The sequence below is a fragment of the Pimephales promelas genome, chromosome 18 (assembly GCF_988280905.1).
Source record: "Pimephales promelas chromosome 18, fPimPro1.hap1.1, whole genome shotgun sequence".
Taxonomy (NCBI): domain Eukaryota; kingdom Metazoa; phylum Chordata; class Actinopteri; order Cypriniformes; family Leuciscidae; genus Pimephales; species Pimephales promelas.
The window spans coordinates 9,349,045-9,368,080 of NC_142786.1; the positions used below are offsets into that span (position 1 = coordinate 9,349,045).

The following is a 19,036-nucleotide window of genomic DNA, read 5'->3' on the forward strand; positions in this document are numbered from 1 at the left end:
TTTTTTTTGAAAGGGCAAGTGTGGTTAATACTTCAAAACAAAAGAGTTTCACATGTTCAAAAATAATATTAAAAGGCTACATAACAATAAGAATTGGCACATTTGTTTTTAATTATTTTAATATTTTTATTTATTTATTGTTGTTTTTTTTTTTTGTATATTAAATGTATCGGTAAAAAAAAAAAAAAAAAAAAAAAAAAAAAAACAGCCATACAGAAATGTAGAAATGTTATATTTTCCCGAATAATTTCATTTAATTGTAAAATGTCAGTCATCATTATCACTTTCTTTGCCAGACAGATATTGCCATTACAGAGCAGGCTATTACCATTACAAGTCTTCTCAACGCCAGACTTCTGCATCACCTAACTTTATGCTGAACAAACAATAGTCAATGAAAGAGGGAGGTACGGAACCATTGCCGCTCCAGGTGTCGCACGAAACACACGGGGCACTTCGCTGTCGATCCGTCTCGATCTGGATCAACGTCGGTCGATGTCATCACATTGTTTCCTCGATCTACAAACCAAGATGATGTGATCGCTTTGATTCGCAATTTCAACGCTGTGGTCATTTGGAAACTGCGGATGCCACTCAGTTTGTCATCATCATCTCGGAGTGTCACCTTGCGTTTGTGCCGTTGCCCCACAACTTCATTACGTCATTTATATCTTCCGAGGTAAGTTTCGAATCGAATTCTGAGCAAGAATCGACCTTAAACAGTAAGAACATGTAGTGTGTTAATAATAGTTCGCTACTTTGAAGGGAGATTGGACGAAGAGATTTCGCTTGGACTTGCTGTCGTGATGTGAATAGGCATTGTTTCTGCGCTGGTGGTGTAACTGAGATTAAGATTAGAGATCATTCTATTGGTAACTCACTTTGATGATAGTCACACATTGATTATTTCCTTTCTTTATTGTAAACAGCCTGTCGTGTCGTAGCCTACTCACATAGGCTATAACCTCTGCCATAACCCATTTTGTTTGTCCAGGCGCTATTTTTAGGAAGTTACTCTTCTGAAGAGCTTCAGCCATTAAACCATCTATATGGAAATAAATCGGAAGGAATTTAATCATTCTGATAATACGGTTCATTCCATTCCATCAACGAGTCTTTTAATACTTTTGAGGAAGACATTTTTGAAGTAAGAAATCCTAATTGTAGATTTGCTGCACTCAGCAGTCTGTTGCTGGAGAGATCGAAGAGATCATTTCAGATTTCTACATATGTGGTCTATAACAAATCGGAAATAAATTAAATAGGTCTATGTTTGGCAAAGAGTGTGTTTAATGAGTTTCCACAGACTTTTAGTGGCATACATACAATCCAACGTTGCCTAATTAGCGTTATAGGTTACACAAATAAAATGTTTATTTTATTTACTACTTAGGCTATATAAAATATTATAATAGCCTACATTTTTGGAAAAGAGTGTGTTTGAGTTTCCACACTACTTTTTTTTAGAGGGGGCAGGCTACAATCGCCTAATTAACACCTTATAGCCATAGGTTACATAAACAAATAAAATATGTGTTTATTTTTATTTACTAGGCTACTTATATTGCATATTATAATCACGAGAAAGCAAGCTTTGTGGTTATATTAAAATGACTCAGATTAAAGTGCTTTTGATTCACTAAAAAGAACCGACTCATAAGAGCCATTTTGTACTGATCGCTCTGTATGTTTTTGATTCACTAAACAGACTCGTAAGAGTCAGCTGCGCTATAACGAACCGGCTCGTAATAGAGTCATTCGGGCTACATAGTTGCGTTGTGTTTTGATTCATTATAAAGAACCGGTTCGTAAGAGAATCATTCTGGAATCGGACAATGCTTGCTGCTGTATAACGTTGTTGGCCTACATTCAGTAGCGATGTTTGACAGCTGTATCTGTGTATCAGTGTTTTAAGATTGCACATTCAAGAACTTTGTGTAAAAAATTCAGATAGGCCTATTGTTAATTGGAACCTGTTCCTAACCGGTTCCCAATACATCTGTCATCATTCAGAAATGTTAAAAGCTGTTGAGTTGGCAAGTCGACTCAAGCCGACAAAAGTTTCTGTTGTATTTGAACATTTGGGGAATTGACGCCAAATTTATTTACTTGTATTCATAACCTTTAACTACCAGCTTGCTTTTGACTGTTTCAATTTAATTTAATAACAGTCACAACGCAATACATTAATTCTGCACAAATCGTTAATATTTTAACTAAGCCAAGCTCAGGAAAACAGCCGTGCATTTAAATAATAAACTTGTTGAGCAACACATAACTGAAAACCAATTAGCCTATTTTAGATGTAAAAAAACAAAAACAAACATGCATGCAATGCCAGGCATTAAATTAGGTGACAGCTATCTTCAATCTTCCTATTGATTTTTTTCGACATGATTAGACCTACGTTCAACATGATCTATTATTAGTTTTTTTTTTTTTTAAATAATACACAATAGCGATCAATTGCTTCGCATGGTCTTAAATCTAAACCCAATGTTACTTTCTGAGCTATAACAGTCTAGGGCGGGGCTTTGGTGCTTTACTTTTTTGTTTTGTTCAGTTTTTTCCCCCTCCCCTCTCCCTGAAAGCTTGTCGGATGCTTGTCAGTTCGCATTTAGCTTACCATTATCAAGGCTCAAAGCCTTTGGAGGACGACGGACTGCGATTTACAGGGAATTTTTGGATAACGGTCCTGTTGAATTGGGATCTTCACTATACGGGGATAAGGAATAAGCTATTATGAATGAAGCGTTTGAAAAGCAGCAGAGGATGTTCGTGCTTCCTTAAGAATGTGCATGCCTGATTTTTCATGAGGACACTTAATAAATAAAAACATATGGTAAGACATTTTACAATTATAAAACTTAATTAAACTAATTAGGCCTATAGTGAATATTGACTATACAGTATGTGATTATCCAGCAAACTTTGATTAATAAACACCTATGGCCAGTTTCAACAAACCTCTATAAACTTGAGAAAACCTTTACTTCTAATCTTATGTTTTTTAATTAATTATTTTCAAAATGTTTTTTTTTTTTAAATTGTAACTAGGGGTTTACGTTTACTTATAAGGAAGGTTTCTTATTTGTCGTGCTTATTAGTTTCGATACAAACTGTTAAGTTGGTGTTTGGTGGTGTTTGAAAATGATAATGAGCAAAATGAAGGGGAGGAGGGTAATACGTGTGAGAATTATCATTATCATGGCTGTCATGATGCCAAGGAACATCTGCTTGTGTGAAGCTGAAAGTTCATGTAACAGTCAAATAACTTGAGGGAGGTTTTTGTGGTAAATGACCCAACAGGCATGTGCAGGGCTCTCTTGTTGTATTATGAGTTAATTTGCTGGCATAAGGGCTGTTGGGGGGCTGCTGCAGGGATGGCGTCAGCATACTAGTTAATACCCCTTTGCTTTGTGATGAGGGGTCTGTTTTTGGCCAACATGATTTTGAATGGGATACTTCTGCATGTTCTGGCTTTGCTAAGTGTATACACTATGGCTTCGTATGGTTAGAAGTGCAATATTTGTGGGATTACGTTTTGGCAGATGACCTAAACTGGTGTTTTATTTGGTAACATCTTAATTCATTTAATCCCCAAATTGTACTCTGCGCATGTGTCATTTAAACCTAAAGGAACAAACTGCATGCTTTTTCTGAGAAAAAAAAAGGTTAGTGAAGATATGTGAAAATAATTAACTCCTCAAAGTAACTGCATATTTTATTGTGTTAGCTATTCAAGGTGGGTTAAAAAGGTGCAGATGACACTAAGCAGTAATTCTTGTGTTCTGTCCTGATAGACAAAAGCCTTACCTTGCAGCACCAATGGAGATATTTGCATAAGCCTTTGCTAAAGTCACTTCCCTTTTATTTGCAGCTGGTTACTGTGCTCAGCCTCAATGAAGCAAGTTGTTTACACGGCTTCGGTTCACGCACTACACACCTTTTGACAGTGCAAATCAAACAGCCTGTTCATTTGGGAATGAGTGAGTGGGTGTTACTGCTTGTTCGAGTTGTGAAGAGACCTAAGCAACCTATGAAATCCCAACCGTGACTGTTCTGAGATGTAAGGAAAAGTGATAAGATGTTGTTTTTTTCTCTGAAAAGGGCCAGGGGGCTTGGGTTCAACCATGTAAATGTCGAAAGATGTGGTGTTTTTCTCCTTTTCTCTGAATGAGAATGGAAAGAGCAGCCTTTTTTATTAAATTCAAAGAAGTTAAAAACAGTGATGGCCGAATTGTCCTTTTGATTTAAAATGGATCCCAAACTGTTTATATAGTGACTATGAAAGACTCAGATATTTGAAATACTTGAATATTGGAGCTTTAATAGTGTGAGTCTATCTAGAATGCGCAATATGGAAATTTTATGCATCTTCCTCATAAATTCAGAGGATTAAATAACATTCCTAATTTGACATTTCCCTTTATCACCAGTCTATTTTCTGTTTGAGGTTTATGGCTTGAACTTGTATTGACCTTGCAAAACTGACCCTCGACATTCTACTGTGACTTAACAAGCATTTCCAGTCCTCTCGCAATCCCTAATAGCGCAAGAACCGCTAGCTGGAAGAAGGGACCATTAACATTATCAGTGGCTTTGAGTACGGGAGGCTAAAACAAAAGGCACAAGGGTGGCATTGTGAAGGATCAGCAGTAGATTACTGGAATTCTTTTTCCATGGCCTGAATAAGCTTCTACTTCCCCCATCTGGACAAATGAGAAGAAAAGCTTACATTTGCAACTTTAATATTTTAATGCCTTTGTTTTACTGAAGCAATATGAGGCTTCTTAGCCATTAATGTCATTTGCATTCAGAAGACATACTGTAATAATGAGTGTCGCAAATGTAAGATTCTTTTGGTGAAGTGTGTGCAGTAATGTTTTATGATGCGTTCTGTTGATTATTAAAACATTCATAGGAGGGAAATAGATTTAACGAGTGGGCATTATTGCTACAGAATGCTCAATGTGTATTATAGTATGTCACAAAGCTGTTAAATGTTTCATTGCTGCATCATTACCTCTCGTTGCTCATTAAATTAAACATACACTCACATGTAAACACCCACGTTCAGAAACAGACAGATGAGAGAGAGGGTTGGAGGATTGGGTCATGTATATGTCATCAACTGAAGTGCAGTTTTACCTGTTTTGGATTAATTTGAATAACTGTCTGTTTGATAAACAGCTGAATGTTGTACATCCAGTCTAATAGAATCATAATCAGGAAAATGGTGTTCATAAGCACACACACACACACAGTTCAGTTTGAGAGGTAAAGTAATTTGCCATTTATCCTCAGGAGCAATAATTCTGAAATGAAATAACCATAAATTTTCGGAGTCCTCTCCATTGTGGTCTTAATCTACCTTTGGTTTGAATTACGGCGAGAGAGTTAAATGAAAATGCTCGATTGTTACCTTAATGGGATCATTTACACAATCATCATTTACTCATCATCAAGTTATTTAAAACCCTTATGACATTTTTTCTGTAGAACATAGATGTTAAGTACAATGTCTGAGCTTCTCTTTTCCATACAATGGACGTGAATAGGGACTGAGGCTGAGAGGACGAAAAAAAAATACTAGAAAAGCAATATAAAAGTCGATATTCTATATTAGTTCACCCAAACATGAAAATTATCCCCTAATTTACTCACCCTCAAGCTATCTATATGACTTTCTTCTTTTAGCCAAACACAATCAAGGTCATATTTAAAAAAAAAAAAAAAATCCTGACTCTTCCCAGCTTTATAATGGGAGTTAATGGTACCTTAGGTGTTTGAAGCACAAATAAGTGCATCCATCCATCATAAAAGCAATCCATACGGCCCCAGGGGGTTAATAAAGGCCTCCTGAAGGCAATGATTCGTTTTTGTTAGGAAAAGAATCCATATTTACAATTTTATAAACTATAATCACTGGCTTCCGGTAGCTGCTGTGCGTGAGTCGGGTTGCAGCGGAAGAGTGACCTCTGACCTGGCGTATAACATAGGATGCAGGAGTAGCGTAAGCTTAGGTGAGAGTAGATGCCTCTTGCGGTTCAAAAAAATTGAGTTTGGGCTGGGCAACAAACTCATGCTCCTCAGGGGCGCAACTACCCAGTTTCAGAGGGGTATGCAGCAACAATTTTAGCGCAAAAAAAAAGAAAAAGAAATAAATGTAATGTAAGTGTGCTGTGTAATAAGTGAGTAGGAAGAAATGAGAGCTAACAGAAAAAAATAAGTGCAAAATTGTCGTTTATTAACACAATTAAACTATAGCTACTCCACCTTGATGAACCCCCCCCCTAAGAAAACTATAAGCTCCATTGGAACAGCAATACCAGTATTCCTCACAGGATTTTAGGTAAAACTGTGGTAGGTGGACCTCTGTTTCTCTAGGGGGGTTCGGGGGCATGCTCCCCCGTAATAAAATTTTTTGTTCTGTAATGTTAAATTCAGCAGTCTGGTGCACTTTGAGAGTTCAAAATTAAAAGCTCCAACCCATATTCAGGGTGAAAATTAAACGGAGAAAAATTTGAACCTCTTTTAGTTAGTGTTTGTCTACATTACACTACTACATAATAATAGTTATAATATTAATCCCATGATAGTAATTGCCATAAAGGCTATTGTAAAACAAATGCACAGAAAAATAAAGGAAACTTTCATAATTACAGTAGTTTTGCACTATTTTCTATACTTGAAAGATACTTGCGCATAATGACATATTTCATGGGCCAGTGTGTCAGAAAAAAAAAACTAAAGCTGACTTTTTTTGACCAATGCATTACACCAGCACAGCGCCGCCAATTAAGCAAAAAACAAAACAAAAACAAACAACAAACACACAAATGGGCCGCCGATGTATGAGTTTTGTGGGCCGTTAAGACAAATAAATTAAAAAGGATGAAATGTATTGTTGGAAACCTGTTGGATTTCAGCAATGCATGCAGTTATTTAGCTGCTGTCGCATCAATTGACATGCCATCTCCCTTTTTCTCTTTCTTTTTCTATTTTTAGCACCACAGCATTTTATTTTATCCATCTTTTTCGACGACAACTAACTACTCGTACCTGCTCGCTCAGCGCTCACGGCGCCCCCGCCCGCTCGCGATATTACCCGCTCCCCTTCTCCATGAGGGCGCCTACTCTAGCCTGGCTGTTAGTCCTCTAAAATTTTATATAACATTGAAGGAATGCAGAAATGATTTAGAAACGCACAACGGCAGCTACATATAGAAATACAATAGCCTATATATAATTTTTTTTTTTTTTTTACCATCTCTTTGGCGCCCCCCATTGTGCTGCGCCCCTATGCGCCGCATATAGCGCATACCCACTTTTTGCGCCACTGATGCTCCTCCTCTCATATCGAAATCCTCCGTCATTTCCCTTTAAAAATTCGCGTTTTAGACTTCTAATTCAGGACCGCTGTTTTGTTTTGCTCTAACCTCTGTGCTTCTGCGTTCGTCAATATGTCATGCGTCGAATCATAGGTCACTCTTCCGCTGGAAATAAACTTGCGTACGCCTGTTATCAGAGGCCAGTGATTGTATTTTATATTTTTATATTATATTATATATTATATTTTAATATAACTCCAATTGTTTGTAGAGTGAGTAAATATGGGATGATACTTTTAATTTTTGAGTTAATTAACCCTTTACGTCATCTAAATGCATACGGTTGCTTTGCATTAGGAAAATACTGAAATTGAAATTGTTTTTAACTAAAAACTATGCATATGGCGGTAGGGCTGGGCGATAAAACTGTATTGGTATTTATCTATGGTTCATCTTTATTGATAACAGTAGATATAACGCTTGATAGTTTCACTTAAATGCATTAAAACGTAATTAGACATTAAGTTTGGTTGCACAAACAACCCTCAAGCATCCCTGGATCATAAACAGCCTTGTAGGCCTTGATAAAGGAGCATACTATGAGTGACAAGCAAAAAGCCAATAAGTTACGTTGCTGTGGGGTTCGGTTGCGTCATCGCCATTTTACATCAGAACACATGCAAAAAGGAGTGCCGTACTTTTCGGCGATGAAGAGATTGTGAATAAAAAAGGACATGTCAGCTCGCCAGTGTGGCAGTTTTTTGGTTTCTTTACGGTTAACCAACATCAGAACAAGGTTGAATGTTTTTTTCCTCACGTTAACCGCTTTCACCCTTCGGAACACGCATCATGTTGTCCTTCACGGCCTACATCTACCTCACCTCAACAAACAAAACCACAAGGAGTCCACGATGGAGAGGTGCTCGGCAACAATGACTTGAGAAATCTTACAAAGGATTTAATAATATAAACAACATGTCATCCTTGCTCACAATTTGGAATGAAGCCATGTATATGTGAATATTACTATTTGTAATGAGTTATTTTTGTATATTTAGTGTTTTAAATGTGAATAGTACCACTTGATATTTTTGTAAAAAAAAAAAAAATGATGTGTATAGTTATTATTTGTTATTATAGGTTATTGCATATGGATGTTCGGTCACTCTAAAAGCTGAAGTTGGTTTTATTCATAACATTTTTTTCTTGTTTGAATTTTAGAGGTTTGTATATCTAAAGTTTACCTTGATTTTTCTGTTTACACTTTTACATTGCACACATTTTGGAAGTTAAAGAGTTTCTTTAACAGTTATTTATTTATCTAACATATAAGAATATATTTGTTTAATTTTTATTTCGTTTTTGACTGTTAAAAATAAATTAATTTAATTTCCTTGAAAAATACGATGGTTAAATTTAAACTTTTTCTACTGGTCTTTGTTTAAAAAAAGTTATTTACATTTATCAATAAGTAAGTATCGATACTGAATGATATGAAACATTATATAGTGATTTTTTTTTAAGCTGTATCACCCATCCCTATAAGACACTCACCATTCACTTTCGTTGAATGTAAAAGAGCAGCTTGGGCATTCTGTCATAAATTACTCATACAGGTTTGGAAAAACATGACAGTGAGTACTTTTTAATTTTAGAATGAACTACCTTTAAGGAGTTAATGTTCTAAGAACATTTTGCTAGCATTCCTATTAAATGAATAGTAGATAATTCTGTCATCATTTACTCATCCTCAGTTGGTTCAAACCTGTATCAACACAAAGGAAGATATTTTGAAGAATGTTGGTAACCAAACAGTTGATGTATCCCATTGACTTCCACAAATACTATGGAAGTCAATGGGGTACATCAACTGTTTGGTTACCGACATGATATACCCTCTGTTTGTGTTTAGTTTGGTTTGTTGTGAGCACATGGCTTGTCATGCATTTCCTTGTGCCATGTGCTCTCCTGTCAATTGTCTAGCCCAGTCCTTCTTGTTATCTCATTATTGACTAATTTGTCCCGCCTCCCTGCCTCGTTACCCCGTTATGTTTGTTTCCCTATTAGTCTCCCTGTGTTTGCAGTCCTTTACTGGTTTGTGGTCCAAGTTCCTTGTATTTCCTGATTTTGCCTGTTATCGTTCTCATATTCCCCCACGAGGGAGTTTTGTTTGTCGTTTTGTGTTTGTTTGTTTGTTTACTTTATAAATACTACCCATTGTTTCTGCACTTGAGTCCTCGCACCTTTAATCTACCCATTCTGTGACAGAACGACCAGTCAACTGAGGACTCACCAAGCAATGGGTATCTTCCTTTTTCCATCTCCCTGCCCCTCTGCTTATCTCATAGTGGAAAGACTTGACAAGCTCCTTTCGCTTCGGCAAGGGGAGAACGGTGTGAAGGAGCTTGCCTACCAGTTCCTGTATTTTGCAGAGGGGGTCAACTTCGGTGACGCAATGCTCAAGGACAGATTCAACACCAGCCTTAATGAGCCTGTGACTGCCTGGGAGATGGGAATGCTGGGGATACTATCATTCTGACAGATTGTGGGGTACGTTTACCATCGCCGGTCCAGTGCAGACTGGGAGGGTGGTCTTCCGCCTCTTGGCCCAACTCCCACTGACCTCACAAACTGCCAAGTCTCCGGTCCTCCTATGACTCCTTCGGAGAGAGGGAGGAGGAAGAAAGGGTGTGACCCATTAGCCTCCTAACCAGGGGAGGTTGAAGGAGCTGCAGCACCCTCAGAGGCTGTTACTTCCACATTGCCTCGCCAGCGCAGGAGGAGAAGGGCTCCTGTCGCTTCCCTTCGGCCAGTGGTCCAGGAGGACCGGACTTCGGCAGTCGCAAGGCCAGTATTCCAGAAGGACACGACTTTGGGGGTTCAAAAGGAGTGGGGGACTCCGGTGGACCCAAGTCCGGTGGTCCAGGGGGACCCCGACTCCGGTGGACCCAAAACCCGGTGGTCCAGAAGGATCTGACTTTTTTGGTCCCAGGTCTGATTGTCCCAGAGCAGTTCACTCTCCCTGCAGCACCCCCAGTCGTGGCAGAGGAGTCTGTAGCGTCTACTCGTTCAAGAAAACAGAGGAGGAAGAGAGCTTCCGGTCAACCACAGGGCCCGGAGGTTGTTTTAAACCTCCGAAGTCTTCAGTGAAGCATCCTGCCGAGCCCCCGAAACCTCCAGTGAAACCTACGATTGAACTTCCGAAGTCTTCAGTGTGGTCTTCAATGCAGCCAAACCCCCGGCCCTATGCTACCAGTCAAGCCTGAATTTACTCATGCCAGAGACTGTTTGTGTCACGAGATGGCTGCTGCCGTGCCGGCCTCCCTTGACCAGATGGTCATTCCGGTGTCTTTTCCTGATCCGGAGTCTGCACCTCAACTGCCTGGTCCGTCCTGGCCGCCTGCACAGCCTGCTCCATCTTGGCCACCTGCACAGCCTGATCCGCCCCGGTCACCTGCACAGCCTGCTCCACCCTGGACTCATGCTCTGCCCTGGATACCCGCCAGGCCTGCTCCGCCCTGGATTCATGCTCCACCCTTGATGCCTGTCAAGCCTGCTTTTCCCTGGCCGCGTGCTCAGCCGGCACCACCCTGGCCCTCAAGACTCCAGACCTGCTTGAGTCTCCCTGGTCTGTCCCACCAGTACCACTCCGGTCCTTGTGTCTTGTGCTCTCCTGTCAATTGTCTAGCCCTGCCCATCTTATCATTATTGACTAATTTGTCCCGCCTGCCTCGTTACCCTCTTATGTTTGTTTCCCTATTTAGTCTTCCTGTGTTTGCAGTCCTGTGCTGATTCGTTGTCCAAGTTGTCCATGTTCTTTGTGTTTCCTGATTCTGCCTGTTATCGTTCTCGTTTTCCCCCACGAAGGAGTTTTATTTGTAGTTTTCTGTTCGTTTACTTAATAAATACTACCCATTGTTTCTGCACTTGAGCACCTTTAATTTACACATTCCGTGACACTCACAGCGAAGTTATTTTTCGATCTTCGCCATGGGGTGAAAAGAAATGAGAAATACGTGACTAGCAGTATATTGTTAGCGACTAGCACATTTTCAGGTTACATTTGTAGTAGTTTCATTTAGCCAAATCTTCAGACTGATGGCAGAAGCGTTCATTGGCTGCCCAAGAGGATATCTAACCAAAATGTAAAGCAACCAATCACAGTTTGTTTTGTTCTGCGCCATTTTAAGGGGAGTGAAAATGTAGAGTGAAAAGTCTATGTCCCTACGATACCGTCGTGCATCTGATAAATTATTCATTCAAGAACGTTGTGTGAGTTAACTGTAAAAGTAGTGTCGCAAATCTCACATACTTTTGAAAATCCAGCATTTAGTTGATTCTGACAAGTTCTCATTGTCCAGGAGGGCGGTTGGTGACACATGAGCTTTGTTTCCAGACAGACCATGTACCTGGAAATCCTGTAGAATTTAACCAAACATTTGAAAACTTCTAAACCCCTCAAGTGTTATTAATTTAGTGTGCCATATGAGTCAGACATTTACCTAACAGCCTGTGGGTATCTGAGGCTGTTGTACCTGCTAACGTTCTAACATTTAAAGCAGGTTGTCACAGGACCCATTATGTTCCAACCAAGTCGTCAAGTTCTAAGGCTATACGTGATAATTATCATTGCATTGGTAAACTTGACTACATATTAACTGACAACGCAGCTGAGATGACTAATGCGTTTGCAAATATGAGAACTTAATGAGTTGCCAAATACTTGTTAATGTGCACCCTGTAGACAGATGAACAGACACACCTCTCATTGAGTGGTGTGTTATGTCTTCGCTGCTCCCCCGGGCCATCTGATGGGGAGCTGGCACTACAGCCGAACGGCTCCAACACGCGTGGTCAACATGTGGGCAGTAATCCCGCTATTAGGGTAATCTGCTCAACCCACCAATCAATAGAGAGCACGCCCATCCTCCATCAGAGCCCTGTAACCGGCAAAATTAGGGCTGAAGAAAAATGATTTAATCACTAGGATTAAGTGCAGCTGAGGGGGAGGAGAGACTCCGCATGAAGAATTTAATTTGCTGAGTTAAGACGTCCAGGTTAAGAGTGAACAGATGTCTTCCGAAATTGGTTGATATTTATTTGATTATATTCCTATTTGTGCATTTTGTTTGTTTTTGATTAGGCACTGAATGGTCAGTGTTTTATAGCTACAGCGTTAGATAGGATGTATACAGGTGCTCCAAAAATAATGTCATTGCATTACATATCCAAATCGAAGATTTAACCGAAGTGCCATTTACTTTACTTTAAGACATTTTTCAAGAAAAACATTTCACAAAATAATTATTTAGACATGTTCTAGTTGCCTTGCGGATCTTTTCTATTGTTTATGTGAATCTACATCTGTGCAAGGACACCTGTGTGAAATAAATATATTAATGGAAAAATCCAAAGACCAGAAAGGTCATTCAAAAAAGTGCCGAGCATTAATATTTTTTCCACTTGGTTCAATATTTTGACATATACTGCAATTAAGTATTTTGTATGTAGTATAAACAATATGGAATGTAATTTTGATGTAATAAATGCATAAATACATTTTAATAAATAACACATCATATATTAAATGAATAAATAAATATACATTTTATTTAAGAATTATTAATAATAAAATATTTTATTTACTTATTACAAAATGTCATTCCACTTCATATTAAAGTAATACTGTTTTGTAATTGTGTTTTGATCCATGGCAGTGATTACGGCCTCAATCAGCATAGTGAGATAAAGTAAACTTTACTCCCACAGTAAAATTTCTGTACTTGTTTTTCTGGAGTGTTAAGGCAGGAATGCTTGTCTTAATATGCCCATGTTTTGTTTTATACATACACAAAGGGATACTATCTGTCTTGACTAACCTGAAGTGATGGCAGATCCCTTATCTTTTAATTCAGTAAAGCTGACTAAGATCATCACATAGTGGAACAACCGGCTGGTGGTGTCATGAGTGTACGTTACTTGCAGTAAATACAAATGTGTTTTGATCATAAAAACTGTTTTGGAATGATTGTATCCAGGATTTGTGTGTGTATCAGCTGTGTTGGGCGTGCATAATGCCCAGTGTCTAGTGGAGGGCTTGGCACATGCATGAGCTGGCATCAGCAGGCAGAGAGAGAGACAGAGAGAGCTAAGCAGGGCACAGCTTTGGCACTAGAGAGCACAACAAGTGATGGCAGTGTGTATCTTCCTGTCCAACGTTCCAACAGGAACAGGTTGGTACTGTATACTGCACACATCCCTGTTTTTGACCATGACCTCACTGCCTTTGTGTTCACAATGTACTTAGTAGAGTTCTTCTGAACCACTGCCATGGTCTTTTGCCTTTTTAAGGGGATAGTTAACAAACAAATCTATTTATTCACACATCTCATGTTGTTCCAAACCTATATGATTTTATTTTTCACCATATAATGAATGTGAATGGGCACAGCTGCTGTAAATCTCCAACAAAAACATATGGATAGCCAATTCCAAGCCTGCATAAGCCATACAAAAGCTTGGTGTTAGAAATGAACAATTTAATTTGTTATTTACTGAAAGATATTGTGTGGATGTTATTTGTATAGTTTAATGGTGCTTTTTTCATTGTTTGAAGACGTTGATGGAAAAGACTAGCTAGTATATTCTTCATGTTTTAAAAATTCATGTGTTCAGGAGAGAGAAAGTCAATTTGGAGTAAATTTTTAAACTGTTTTTTTAAATCAATGATGCATTCAATTGAAACAGTAAACTTTTACATAATTAACGTATAAGTATTATTATTTATCAACTTTACTGAAAAAAAGCATTACAAAAATATTAAGAAGTACAACAGTTTTCAACACTGATAACAACAATAAAAATGTTCTGAGCACCAAATCAGCATATTCAAATGATCACGTGACACTGAAGACTGGAGTAATGATCCTGAAAATTCAGCTTTGCCATCACAGGAATAAATTACGTTTTAAAATAACATTGTATAACTTGTGACATTTCACAATATTGCTGCTTTTACTGTATTTTTGCTAAAAGAGATGCAGCCTTGTGAGCATAAGAAACATTTAAAAAATCATACCGACGCTCATCTTTCATTTTTGGGTAAACTGTCCCCTTTATCTCATTGCAGCATAAACAACCATATCATATCAAACTCATATCAAAATCATATCAAAAGTCCAGACCTTTCCAGATGGTTCTGCAGCAAAGACCGATCATACGATACCATGAAAGGCCAAATTAGACACCAAACCAAACCTGGTTAAACCAGATCATGTTATATATTTAGAACATAATACTCTCCAAACCACAGCACATCAAGACATAACAAAACCAAACTAGACCAAACCTGCCTATACTATGCTAAGAACCCTTTTTGATGCTTGGTGATTCAGTAGTGCATATTAACCACACACTGTCTAACAAATGTCCCATTTGAGATTATAGAAACAAGTCATTGTTGCTATTGGCTGGAAACCACACTAACCGTTGTGGTGACTCCACCCTTAGACATAACCGAAACAGCTCTTTTTTCTCTCGAGCTTGTGATGCAAAGTGCAAACCACCCAATCTGTCTGATAAAGTCACTAGGAGTTTTAGTAAATTTCACATAGGTAGTTTCTGCTCTGGAATTGCTTTGTAAACTGTCTAGGACAGATTCTACTATGTAGACTTGCCTTGTTAGTTTTGTTTCCTCTCACGTGTCACTGTTAGTGACAGCTGTAACCGCCGTTACAACCTCAATGTTTAGATTAATGATAACGTTTTTTATATACATAATTACCTCTTAAAGCAATAGTTCACCCAAGAATGAAAACTGTCATCATTTATTCACTCATGTGTTGATCTAACCTTGTATGGATTTTTGAACACAATCAGACCCCATTGACTTTCATTGCCTGCACAAAAACATTCTTCAGATTATGTTTTCGTTATCAAAATAATTCCAAATTCGCACGGATTCGCGGAAACAACAAACAATTCTGTATTATGCAGGCCAGACAAGTATTTTGGCGAAAGCCTGCATGCATATATATTAAAACTGCGTTTTCGTTTAAAAACAGAGACGTTTTGGTACGTTTGCACCTCCCGTCCAGACGAAAACGGAAAAAAAGAAGACCTAAAACTGAGAAGTTTAGAAATGCTGCAGCTCCGTTTTGCGTTTTGAATCTCCGGAGGGTGTTTTAGTGAAAACGGGACAAAACGGAGGAGTTTAGAAACGATGACGCAGAGGCTCACGCTCGTCTCTATGATTGGGTGTCATCAGTCATGACGTCCTTCCCTGATTCGTCAGCCACTGTTTACACCGGCACGCGCATGCCCAGTGTTGGTGAATGGTCACGTGATCCACGTTTTCATTCGTTTTAATGTGGATGGAGATCAATTCTAATACGCAGATAAAACGCTGGTGTGGACAGAAATCGTATTCGTTTAAATTCTCCGTTTTTAAATGAAAACACAGTAGTGTGGAAGGGGCATTAGACTAAACACGTAATATGCATATGCACACCGTCACCGTTTTCACAGATTAATGTTTTTGAAGTTTCCACGGAGATGATAACGTTTTTAAAACATTTCTACACTTGCACCTTGGAAACTATTTTAAAGTCGTTCTGGAGCCACCAAACACCATTTTCGTGCAAATGAACGCCCATTACAAGTTTTCTGTTTTCAGTTGAAAATAGTGTTGTGTAAGCGGCCACTAAGTTAGTATCTAATGATCTTTACATCAGAAGTGGTCAATCAAAAACTTACTTTAGCTGGATAATAACTTTATTCTAGAGCTGCTGCAAAGTCAAAACAATCTCTGTTCCATTCATTTCCTATTATCTTTGTAAAGCTGAAACAATCTGTATTGTTAAAAGCGCTATATAAATAAAGGTGACTTGACGATTCAGCTGAAGAAACTAAGCCATAGTTACAATCTTTGTTTCAAAGGAAACCATTGACGAGCATTATTTATTTTTTAAAAACTTAAGTGGATAACGTAAAAATGACATTTTTACAAAACCACAAGCTAATGACCTGGCAGATCATACACCTACTATACTATAAATACTATACTATAGTGCTATATACGTACACTGTAAAAATGAATATGCTTTATCTAATCAATAGAATTGTGGCAACAGATTACAAGCAATATTATTAATTAAATTTAATACATTAGAATTGAGTAATAGTTAATCAAATTATTCCTTAAAAGTTAACCATTTAAAATAAATGAGTAAAGTTTACACCAAAAAATTTAACAAAAAATATCTCACTAGCAGACAGACGTCAAAGATTAATTAAGAACTATTTATTTTATATTGCCAATAGAGCCAGACCGATATTATCGGCCGATTTTAGGCATTTTCCAAAATATCGGTATCGGCAGTAATAATCGCCGATAAATGAATATTTAAAAAATAAAATAAAAACGGACAAAACACGCTTCAATCATCTCTCCTTGGCCTGTTATATTGAAAATGTATGTTTTACAATTTGCAGTATGACGTTATCCATTGCTAAATTATGGCTCATCATAGACTAGCTAACCACAAAGCTAGCTAATACCACTATCATCAGTGGAAGACCGCTAACGTTAACATTAATGAGCTTGGAAACCACAATGAACTTTTTCTGCCTAATGATTACTATATTTATAACTAGCATATCTCTAGTTACCGTCCCTGCATTGTAAAATGTAAGTTAGACTTGCGAGGAGTGAACATTTAGACATAGAGAAAAAGTATCAAACGTACAGTTTCTTGTGCATAAAAGTGAGCTTTTCTTTTACACGTGTGTGAAATCCAAAGACGCCAAGTGTGCGTTGCAGACTGTCATTCTGTAATGGATTTATAATCTCTAAACAGTAGGTTTTAGGAGGCAGGCAGCAACTGATGATTGAAAATGGTTTGATGTAGCTTGATGGAAAGAAATTCAAAAGTGCAGGTAAAGGGCTAAGCAAGCTGTAATTATAAGGTAGCTTATAAGGCAATGTAGGGACTAATTATTATTTTATTTATCAGAACTTTAATATATTTTGATGTTCCTCTGTTCTGTTGTGACAATAAAAGAAACAAGTTTCTTTTTAATATGCTTTATCATATTATTTTAGTTAAAACTCATAAATAACTACAAATAACTATGTTAGGGAAATCTGTTAATGTTTTGTTGGCGTTTCTGAAAAAAAAAAAAAAAATATATATATATATATATATATATATATATATATATATATATATATATATATATATATATATATATATATATATCGGCTGATATATCGGAATATCGTTTTTTAAAACCCAAAAATATTTGTATCCGTATCGACCTTCAAAATCCTTTATCGGTCGGGCTCTAATTGCCAACATTGAATACACCTGATGTTAACAAGCAGAATCACCGAAGGAGAAAACCGTAATTAAAACAAACCTAAAACAAACACCGATCACCATAATGGTGACTTAAATTGAAGGTTTTAGGTTGTTGTTGTAAGTTTTACTCATTTTAAATGGTTGACTTTTAAGGAATTAATTTGATTAATTATTACTCAATTCTAATTTGTTACATTTAATTAATAATATTGCTTGTAATCTGTTGCCACGATTTTTTTGTTTAGATAAAACATATTAATTTTTACAGTGTATACTGCACTATTATTATACTGTATCAAACGGAATATGTAACACTACAGATGTTGCTATTTAAAGCCCAGCTGTTACTCAGTCTTATCAGAGGAGTTATTTGTATACGAGCATGTTCCCTGATCTGATTTCAAGGATTCTATGTTCTGTTAAAGCAGCGGTGTGTTTGCTCTGTATTTTAGAAACTTGCTAATAGTGTCTCGTCTCTCTGGAGATGTCCCTGTTGTGCCTTTTTCCTGTGGACTGATTGCATGTGGATTTCAACTAATTGGATCCTGTGGATGTCAAGGCCTTGCTGCTGTAAATTATTCAGAGTCTAGTTTGTCTGTAAAACAACATGTCGAAAAGCATGGCACGTTATATCTTCATTTGTGTACTTTGTATTTAATGTATTTAATTCATGCTTTGATCGACCGTTGCTTTCAAAATTTAATGTAAATATTATTTTGAAAGGATTATGATTTTGTAAATGGGAAGGGAGAGTATGTCTTGTCATGACTCATGTGGGTGGTCAATGATTTTTATGCTTTTTTTAAAGTGGAAAACTATCTGAAATATTCAACTCAGGCTCAGTCAAAAAACGAGCATTTCTGCAAAATGGTATTATGTTGTTTCTCGCACATTTTAAAACTGAATTATCCGGTGTGTGGCGCTACAAGCACGTTATTGCATCTGAAACATGAATATGAATCTGAAAATGTTTAATTACTTTGGATGTTGTACATATCATGGCAATTTGAAAATGCAATGCCTGGTGAGTGGAAGTAAAAGGTTAATTACATTTGAAAATAACTTGCCACCAACACTGAATCCTAACTGATAATGTTAACAAGGAAATGTGAGATAAAAACAAGTTGTTTTAGCTTTATCAGGTCTTGTGTTTCGATTTTACCCAAAGCACTTTTACTTTTGAGCAAGTTTACTATATGTCAGAAGCCATGGGATGCAAATGTCAAATTAGCTTACAAATCATGCACTATGGTAAAAGTGTTTTGTATTGTGTAAAGAACAGGAAGAAAGTAGGTCTTCATTAATCTTTAATCCTAAAATTTGTGTGAACAGAAAAAAAGT

At 37.4% G+C, this 19,036-nt stretch overlaps 1 protein-coding gene across 2 annotated transcripts in view; it reads left to right on the plus strand.

The window, feature by feature from the left end:
• The first annotated feature begins 353 nt into the window (after nucleotides 1-353).
• Nucleotides 354-19,036, plus strand: part of znf516 (zinc finger protein 516) — a 51,811-nt gene continuing 33,128 nt past the window's right edge. The window contains exon 1 of one of the 2 annotated variants that reach the window (XM_089123136.1): nucleotides 354-679. The gene's annotated coding sequence lies outside the window, so the exon portion shown is untranslated. The remainder of the gene's footprint in view (nucleotides 680-19,036) is intronic. The other variant, XM_039678563.2, reaches the window with a different exon arrangement.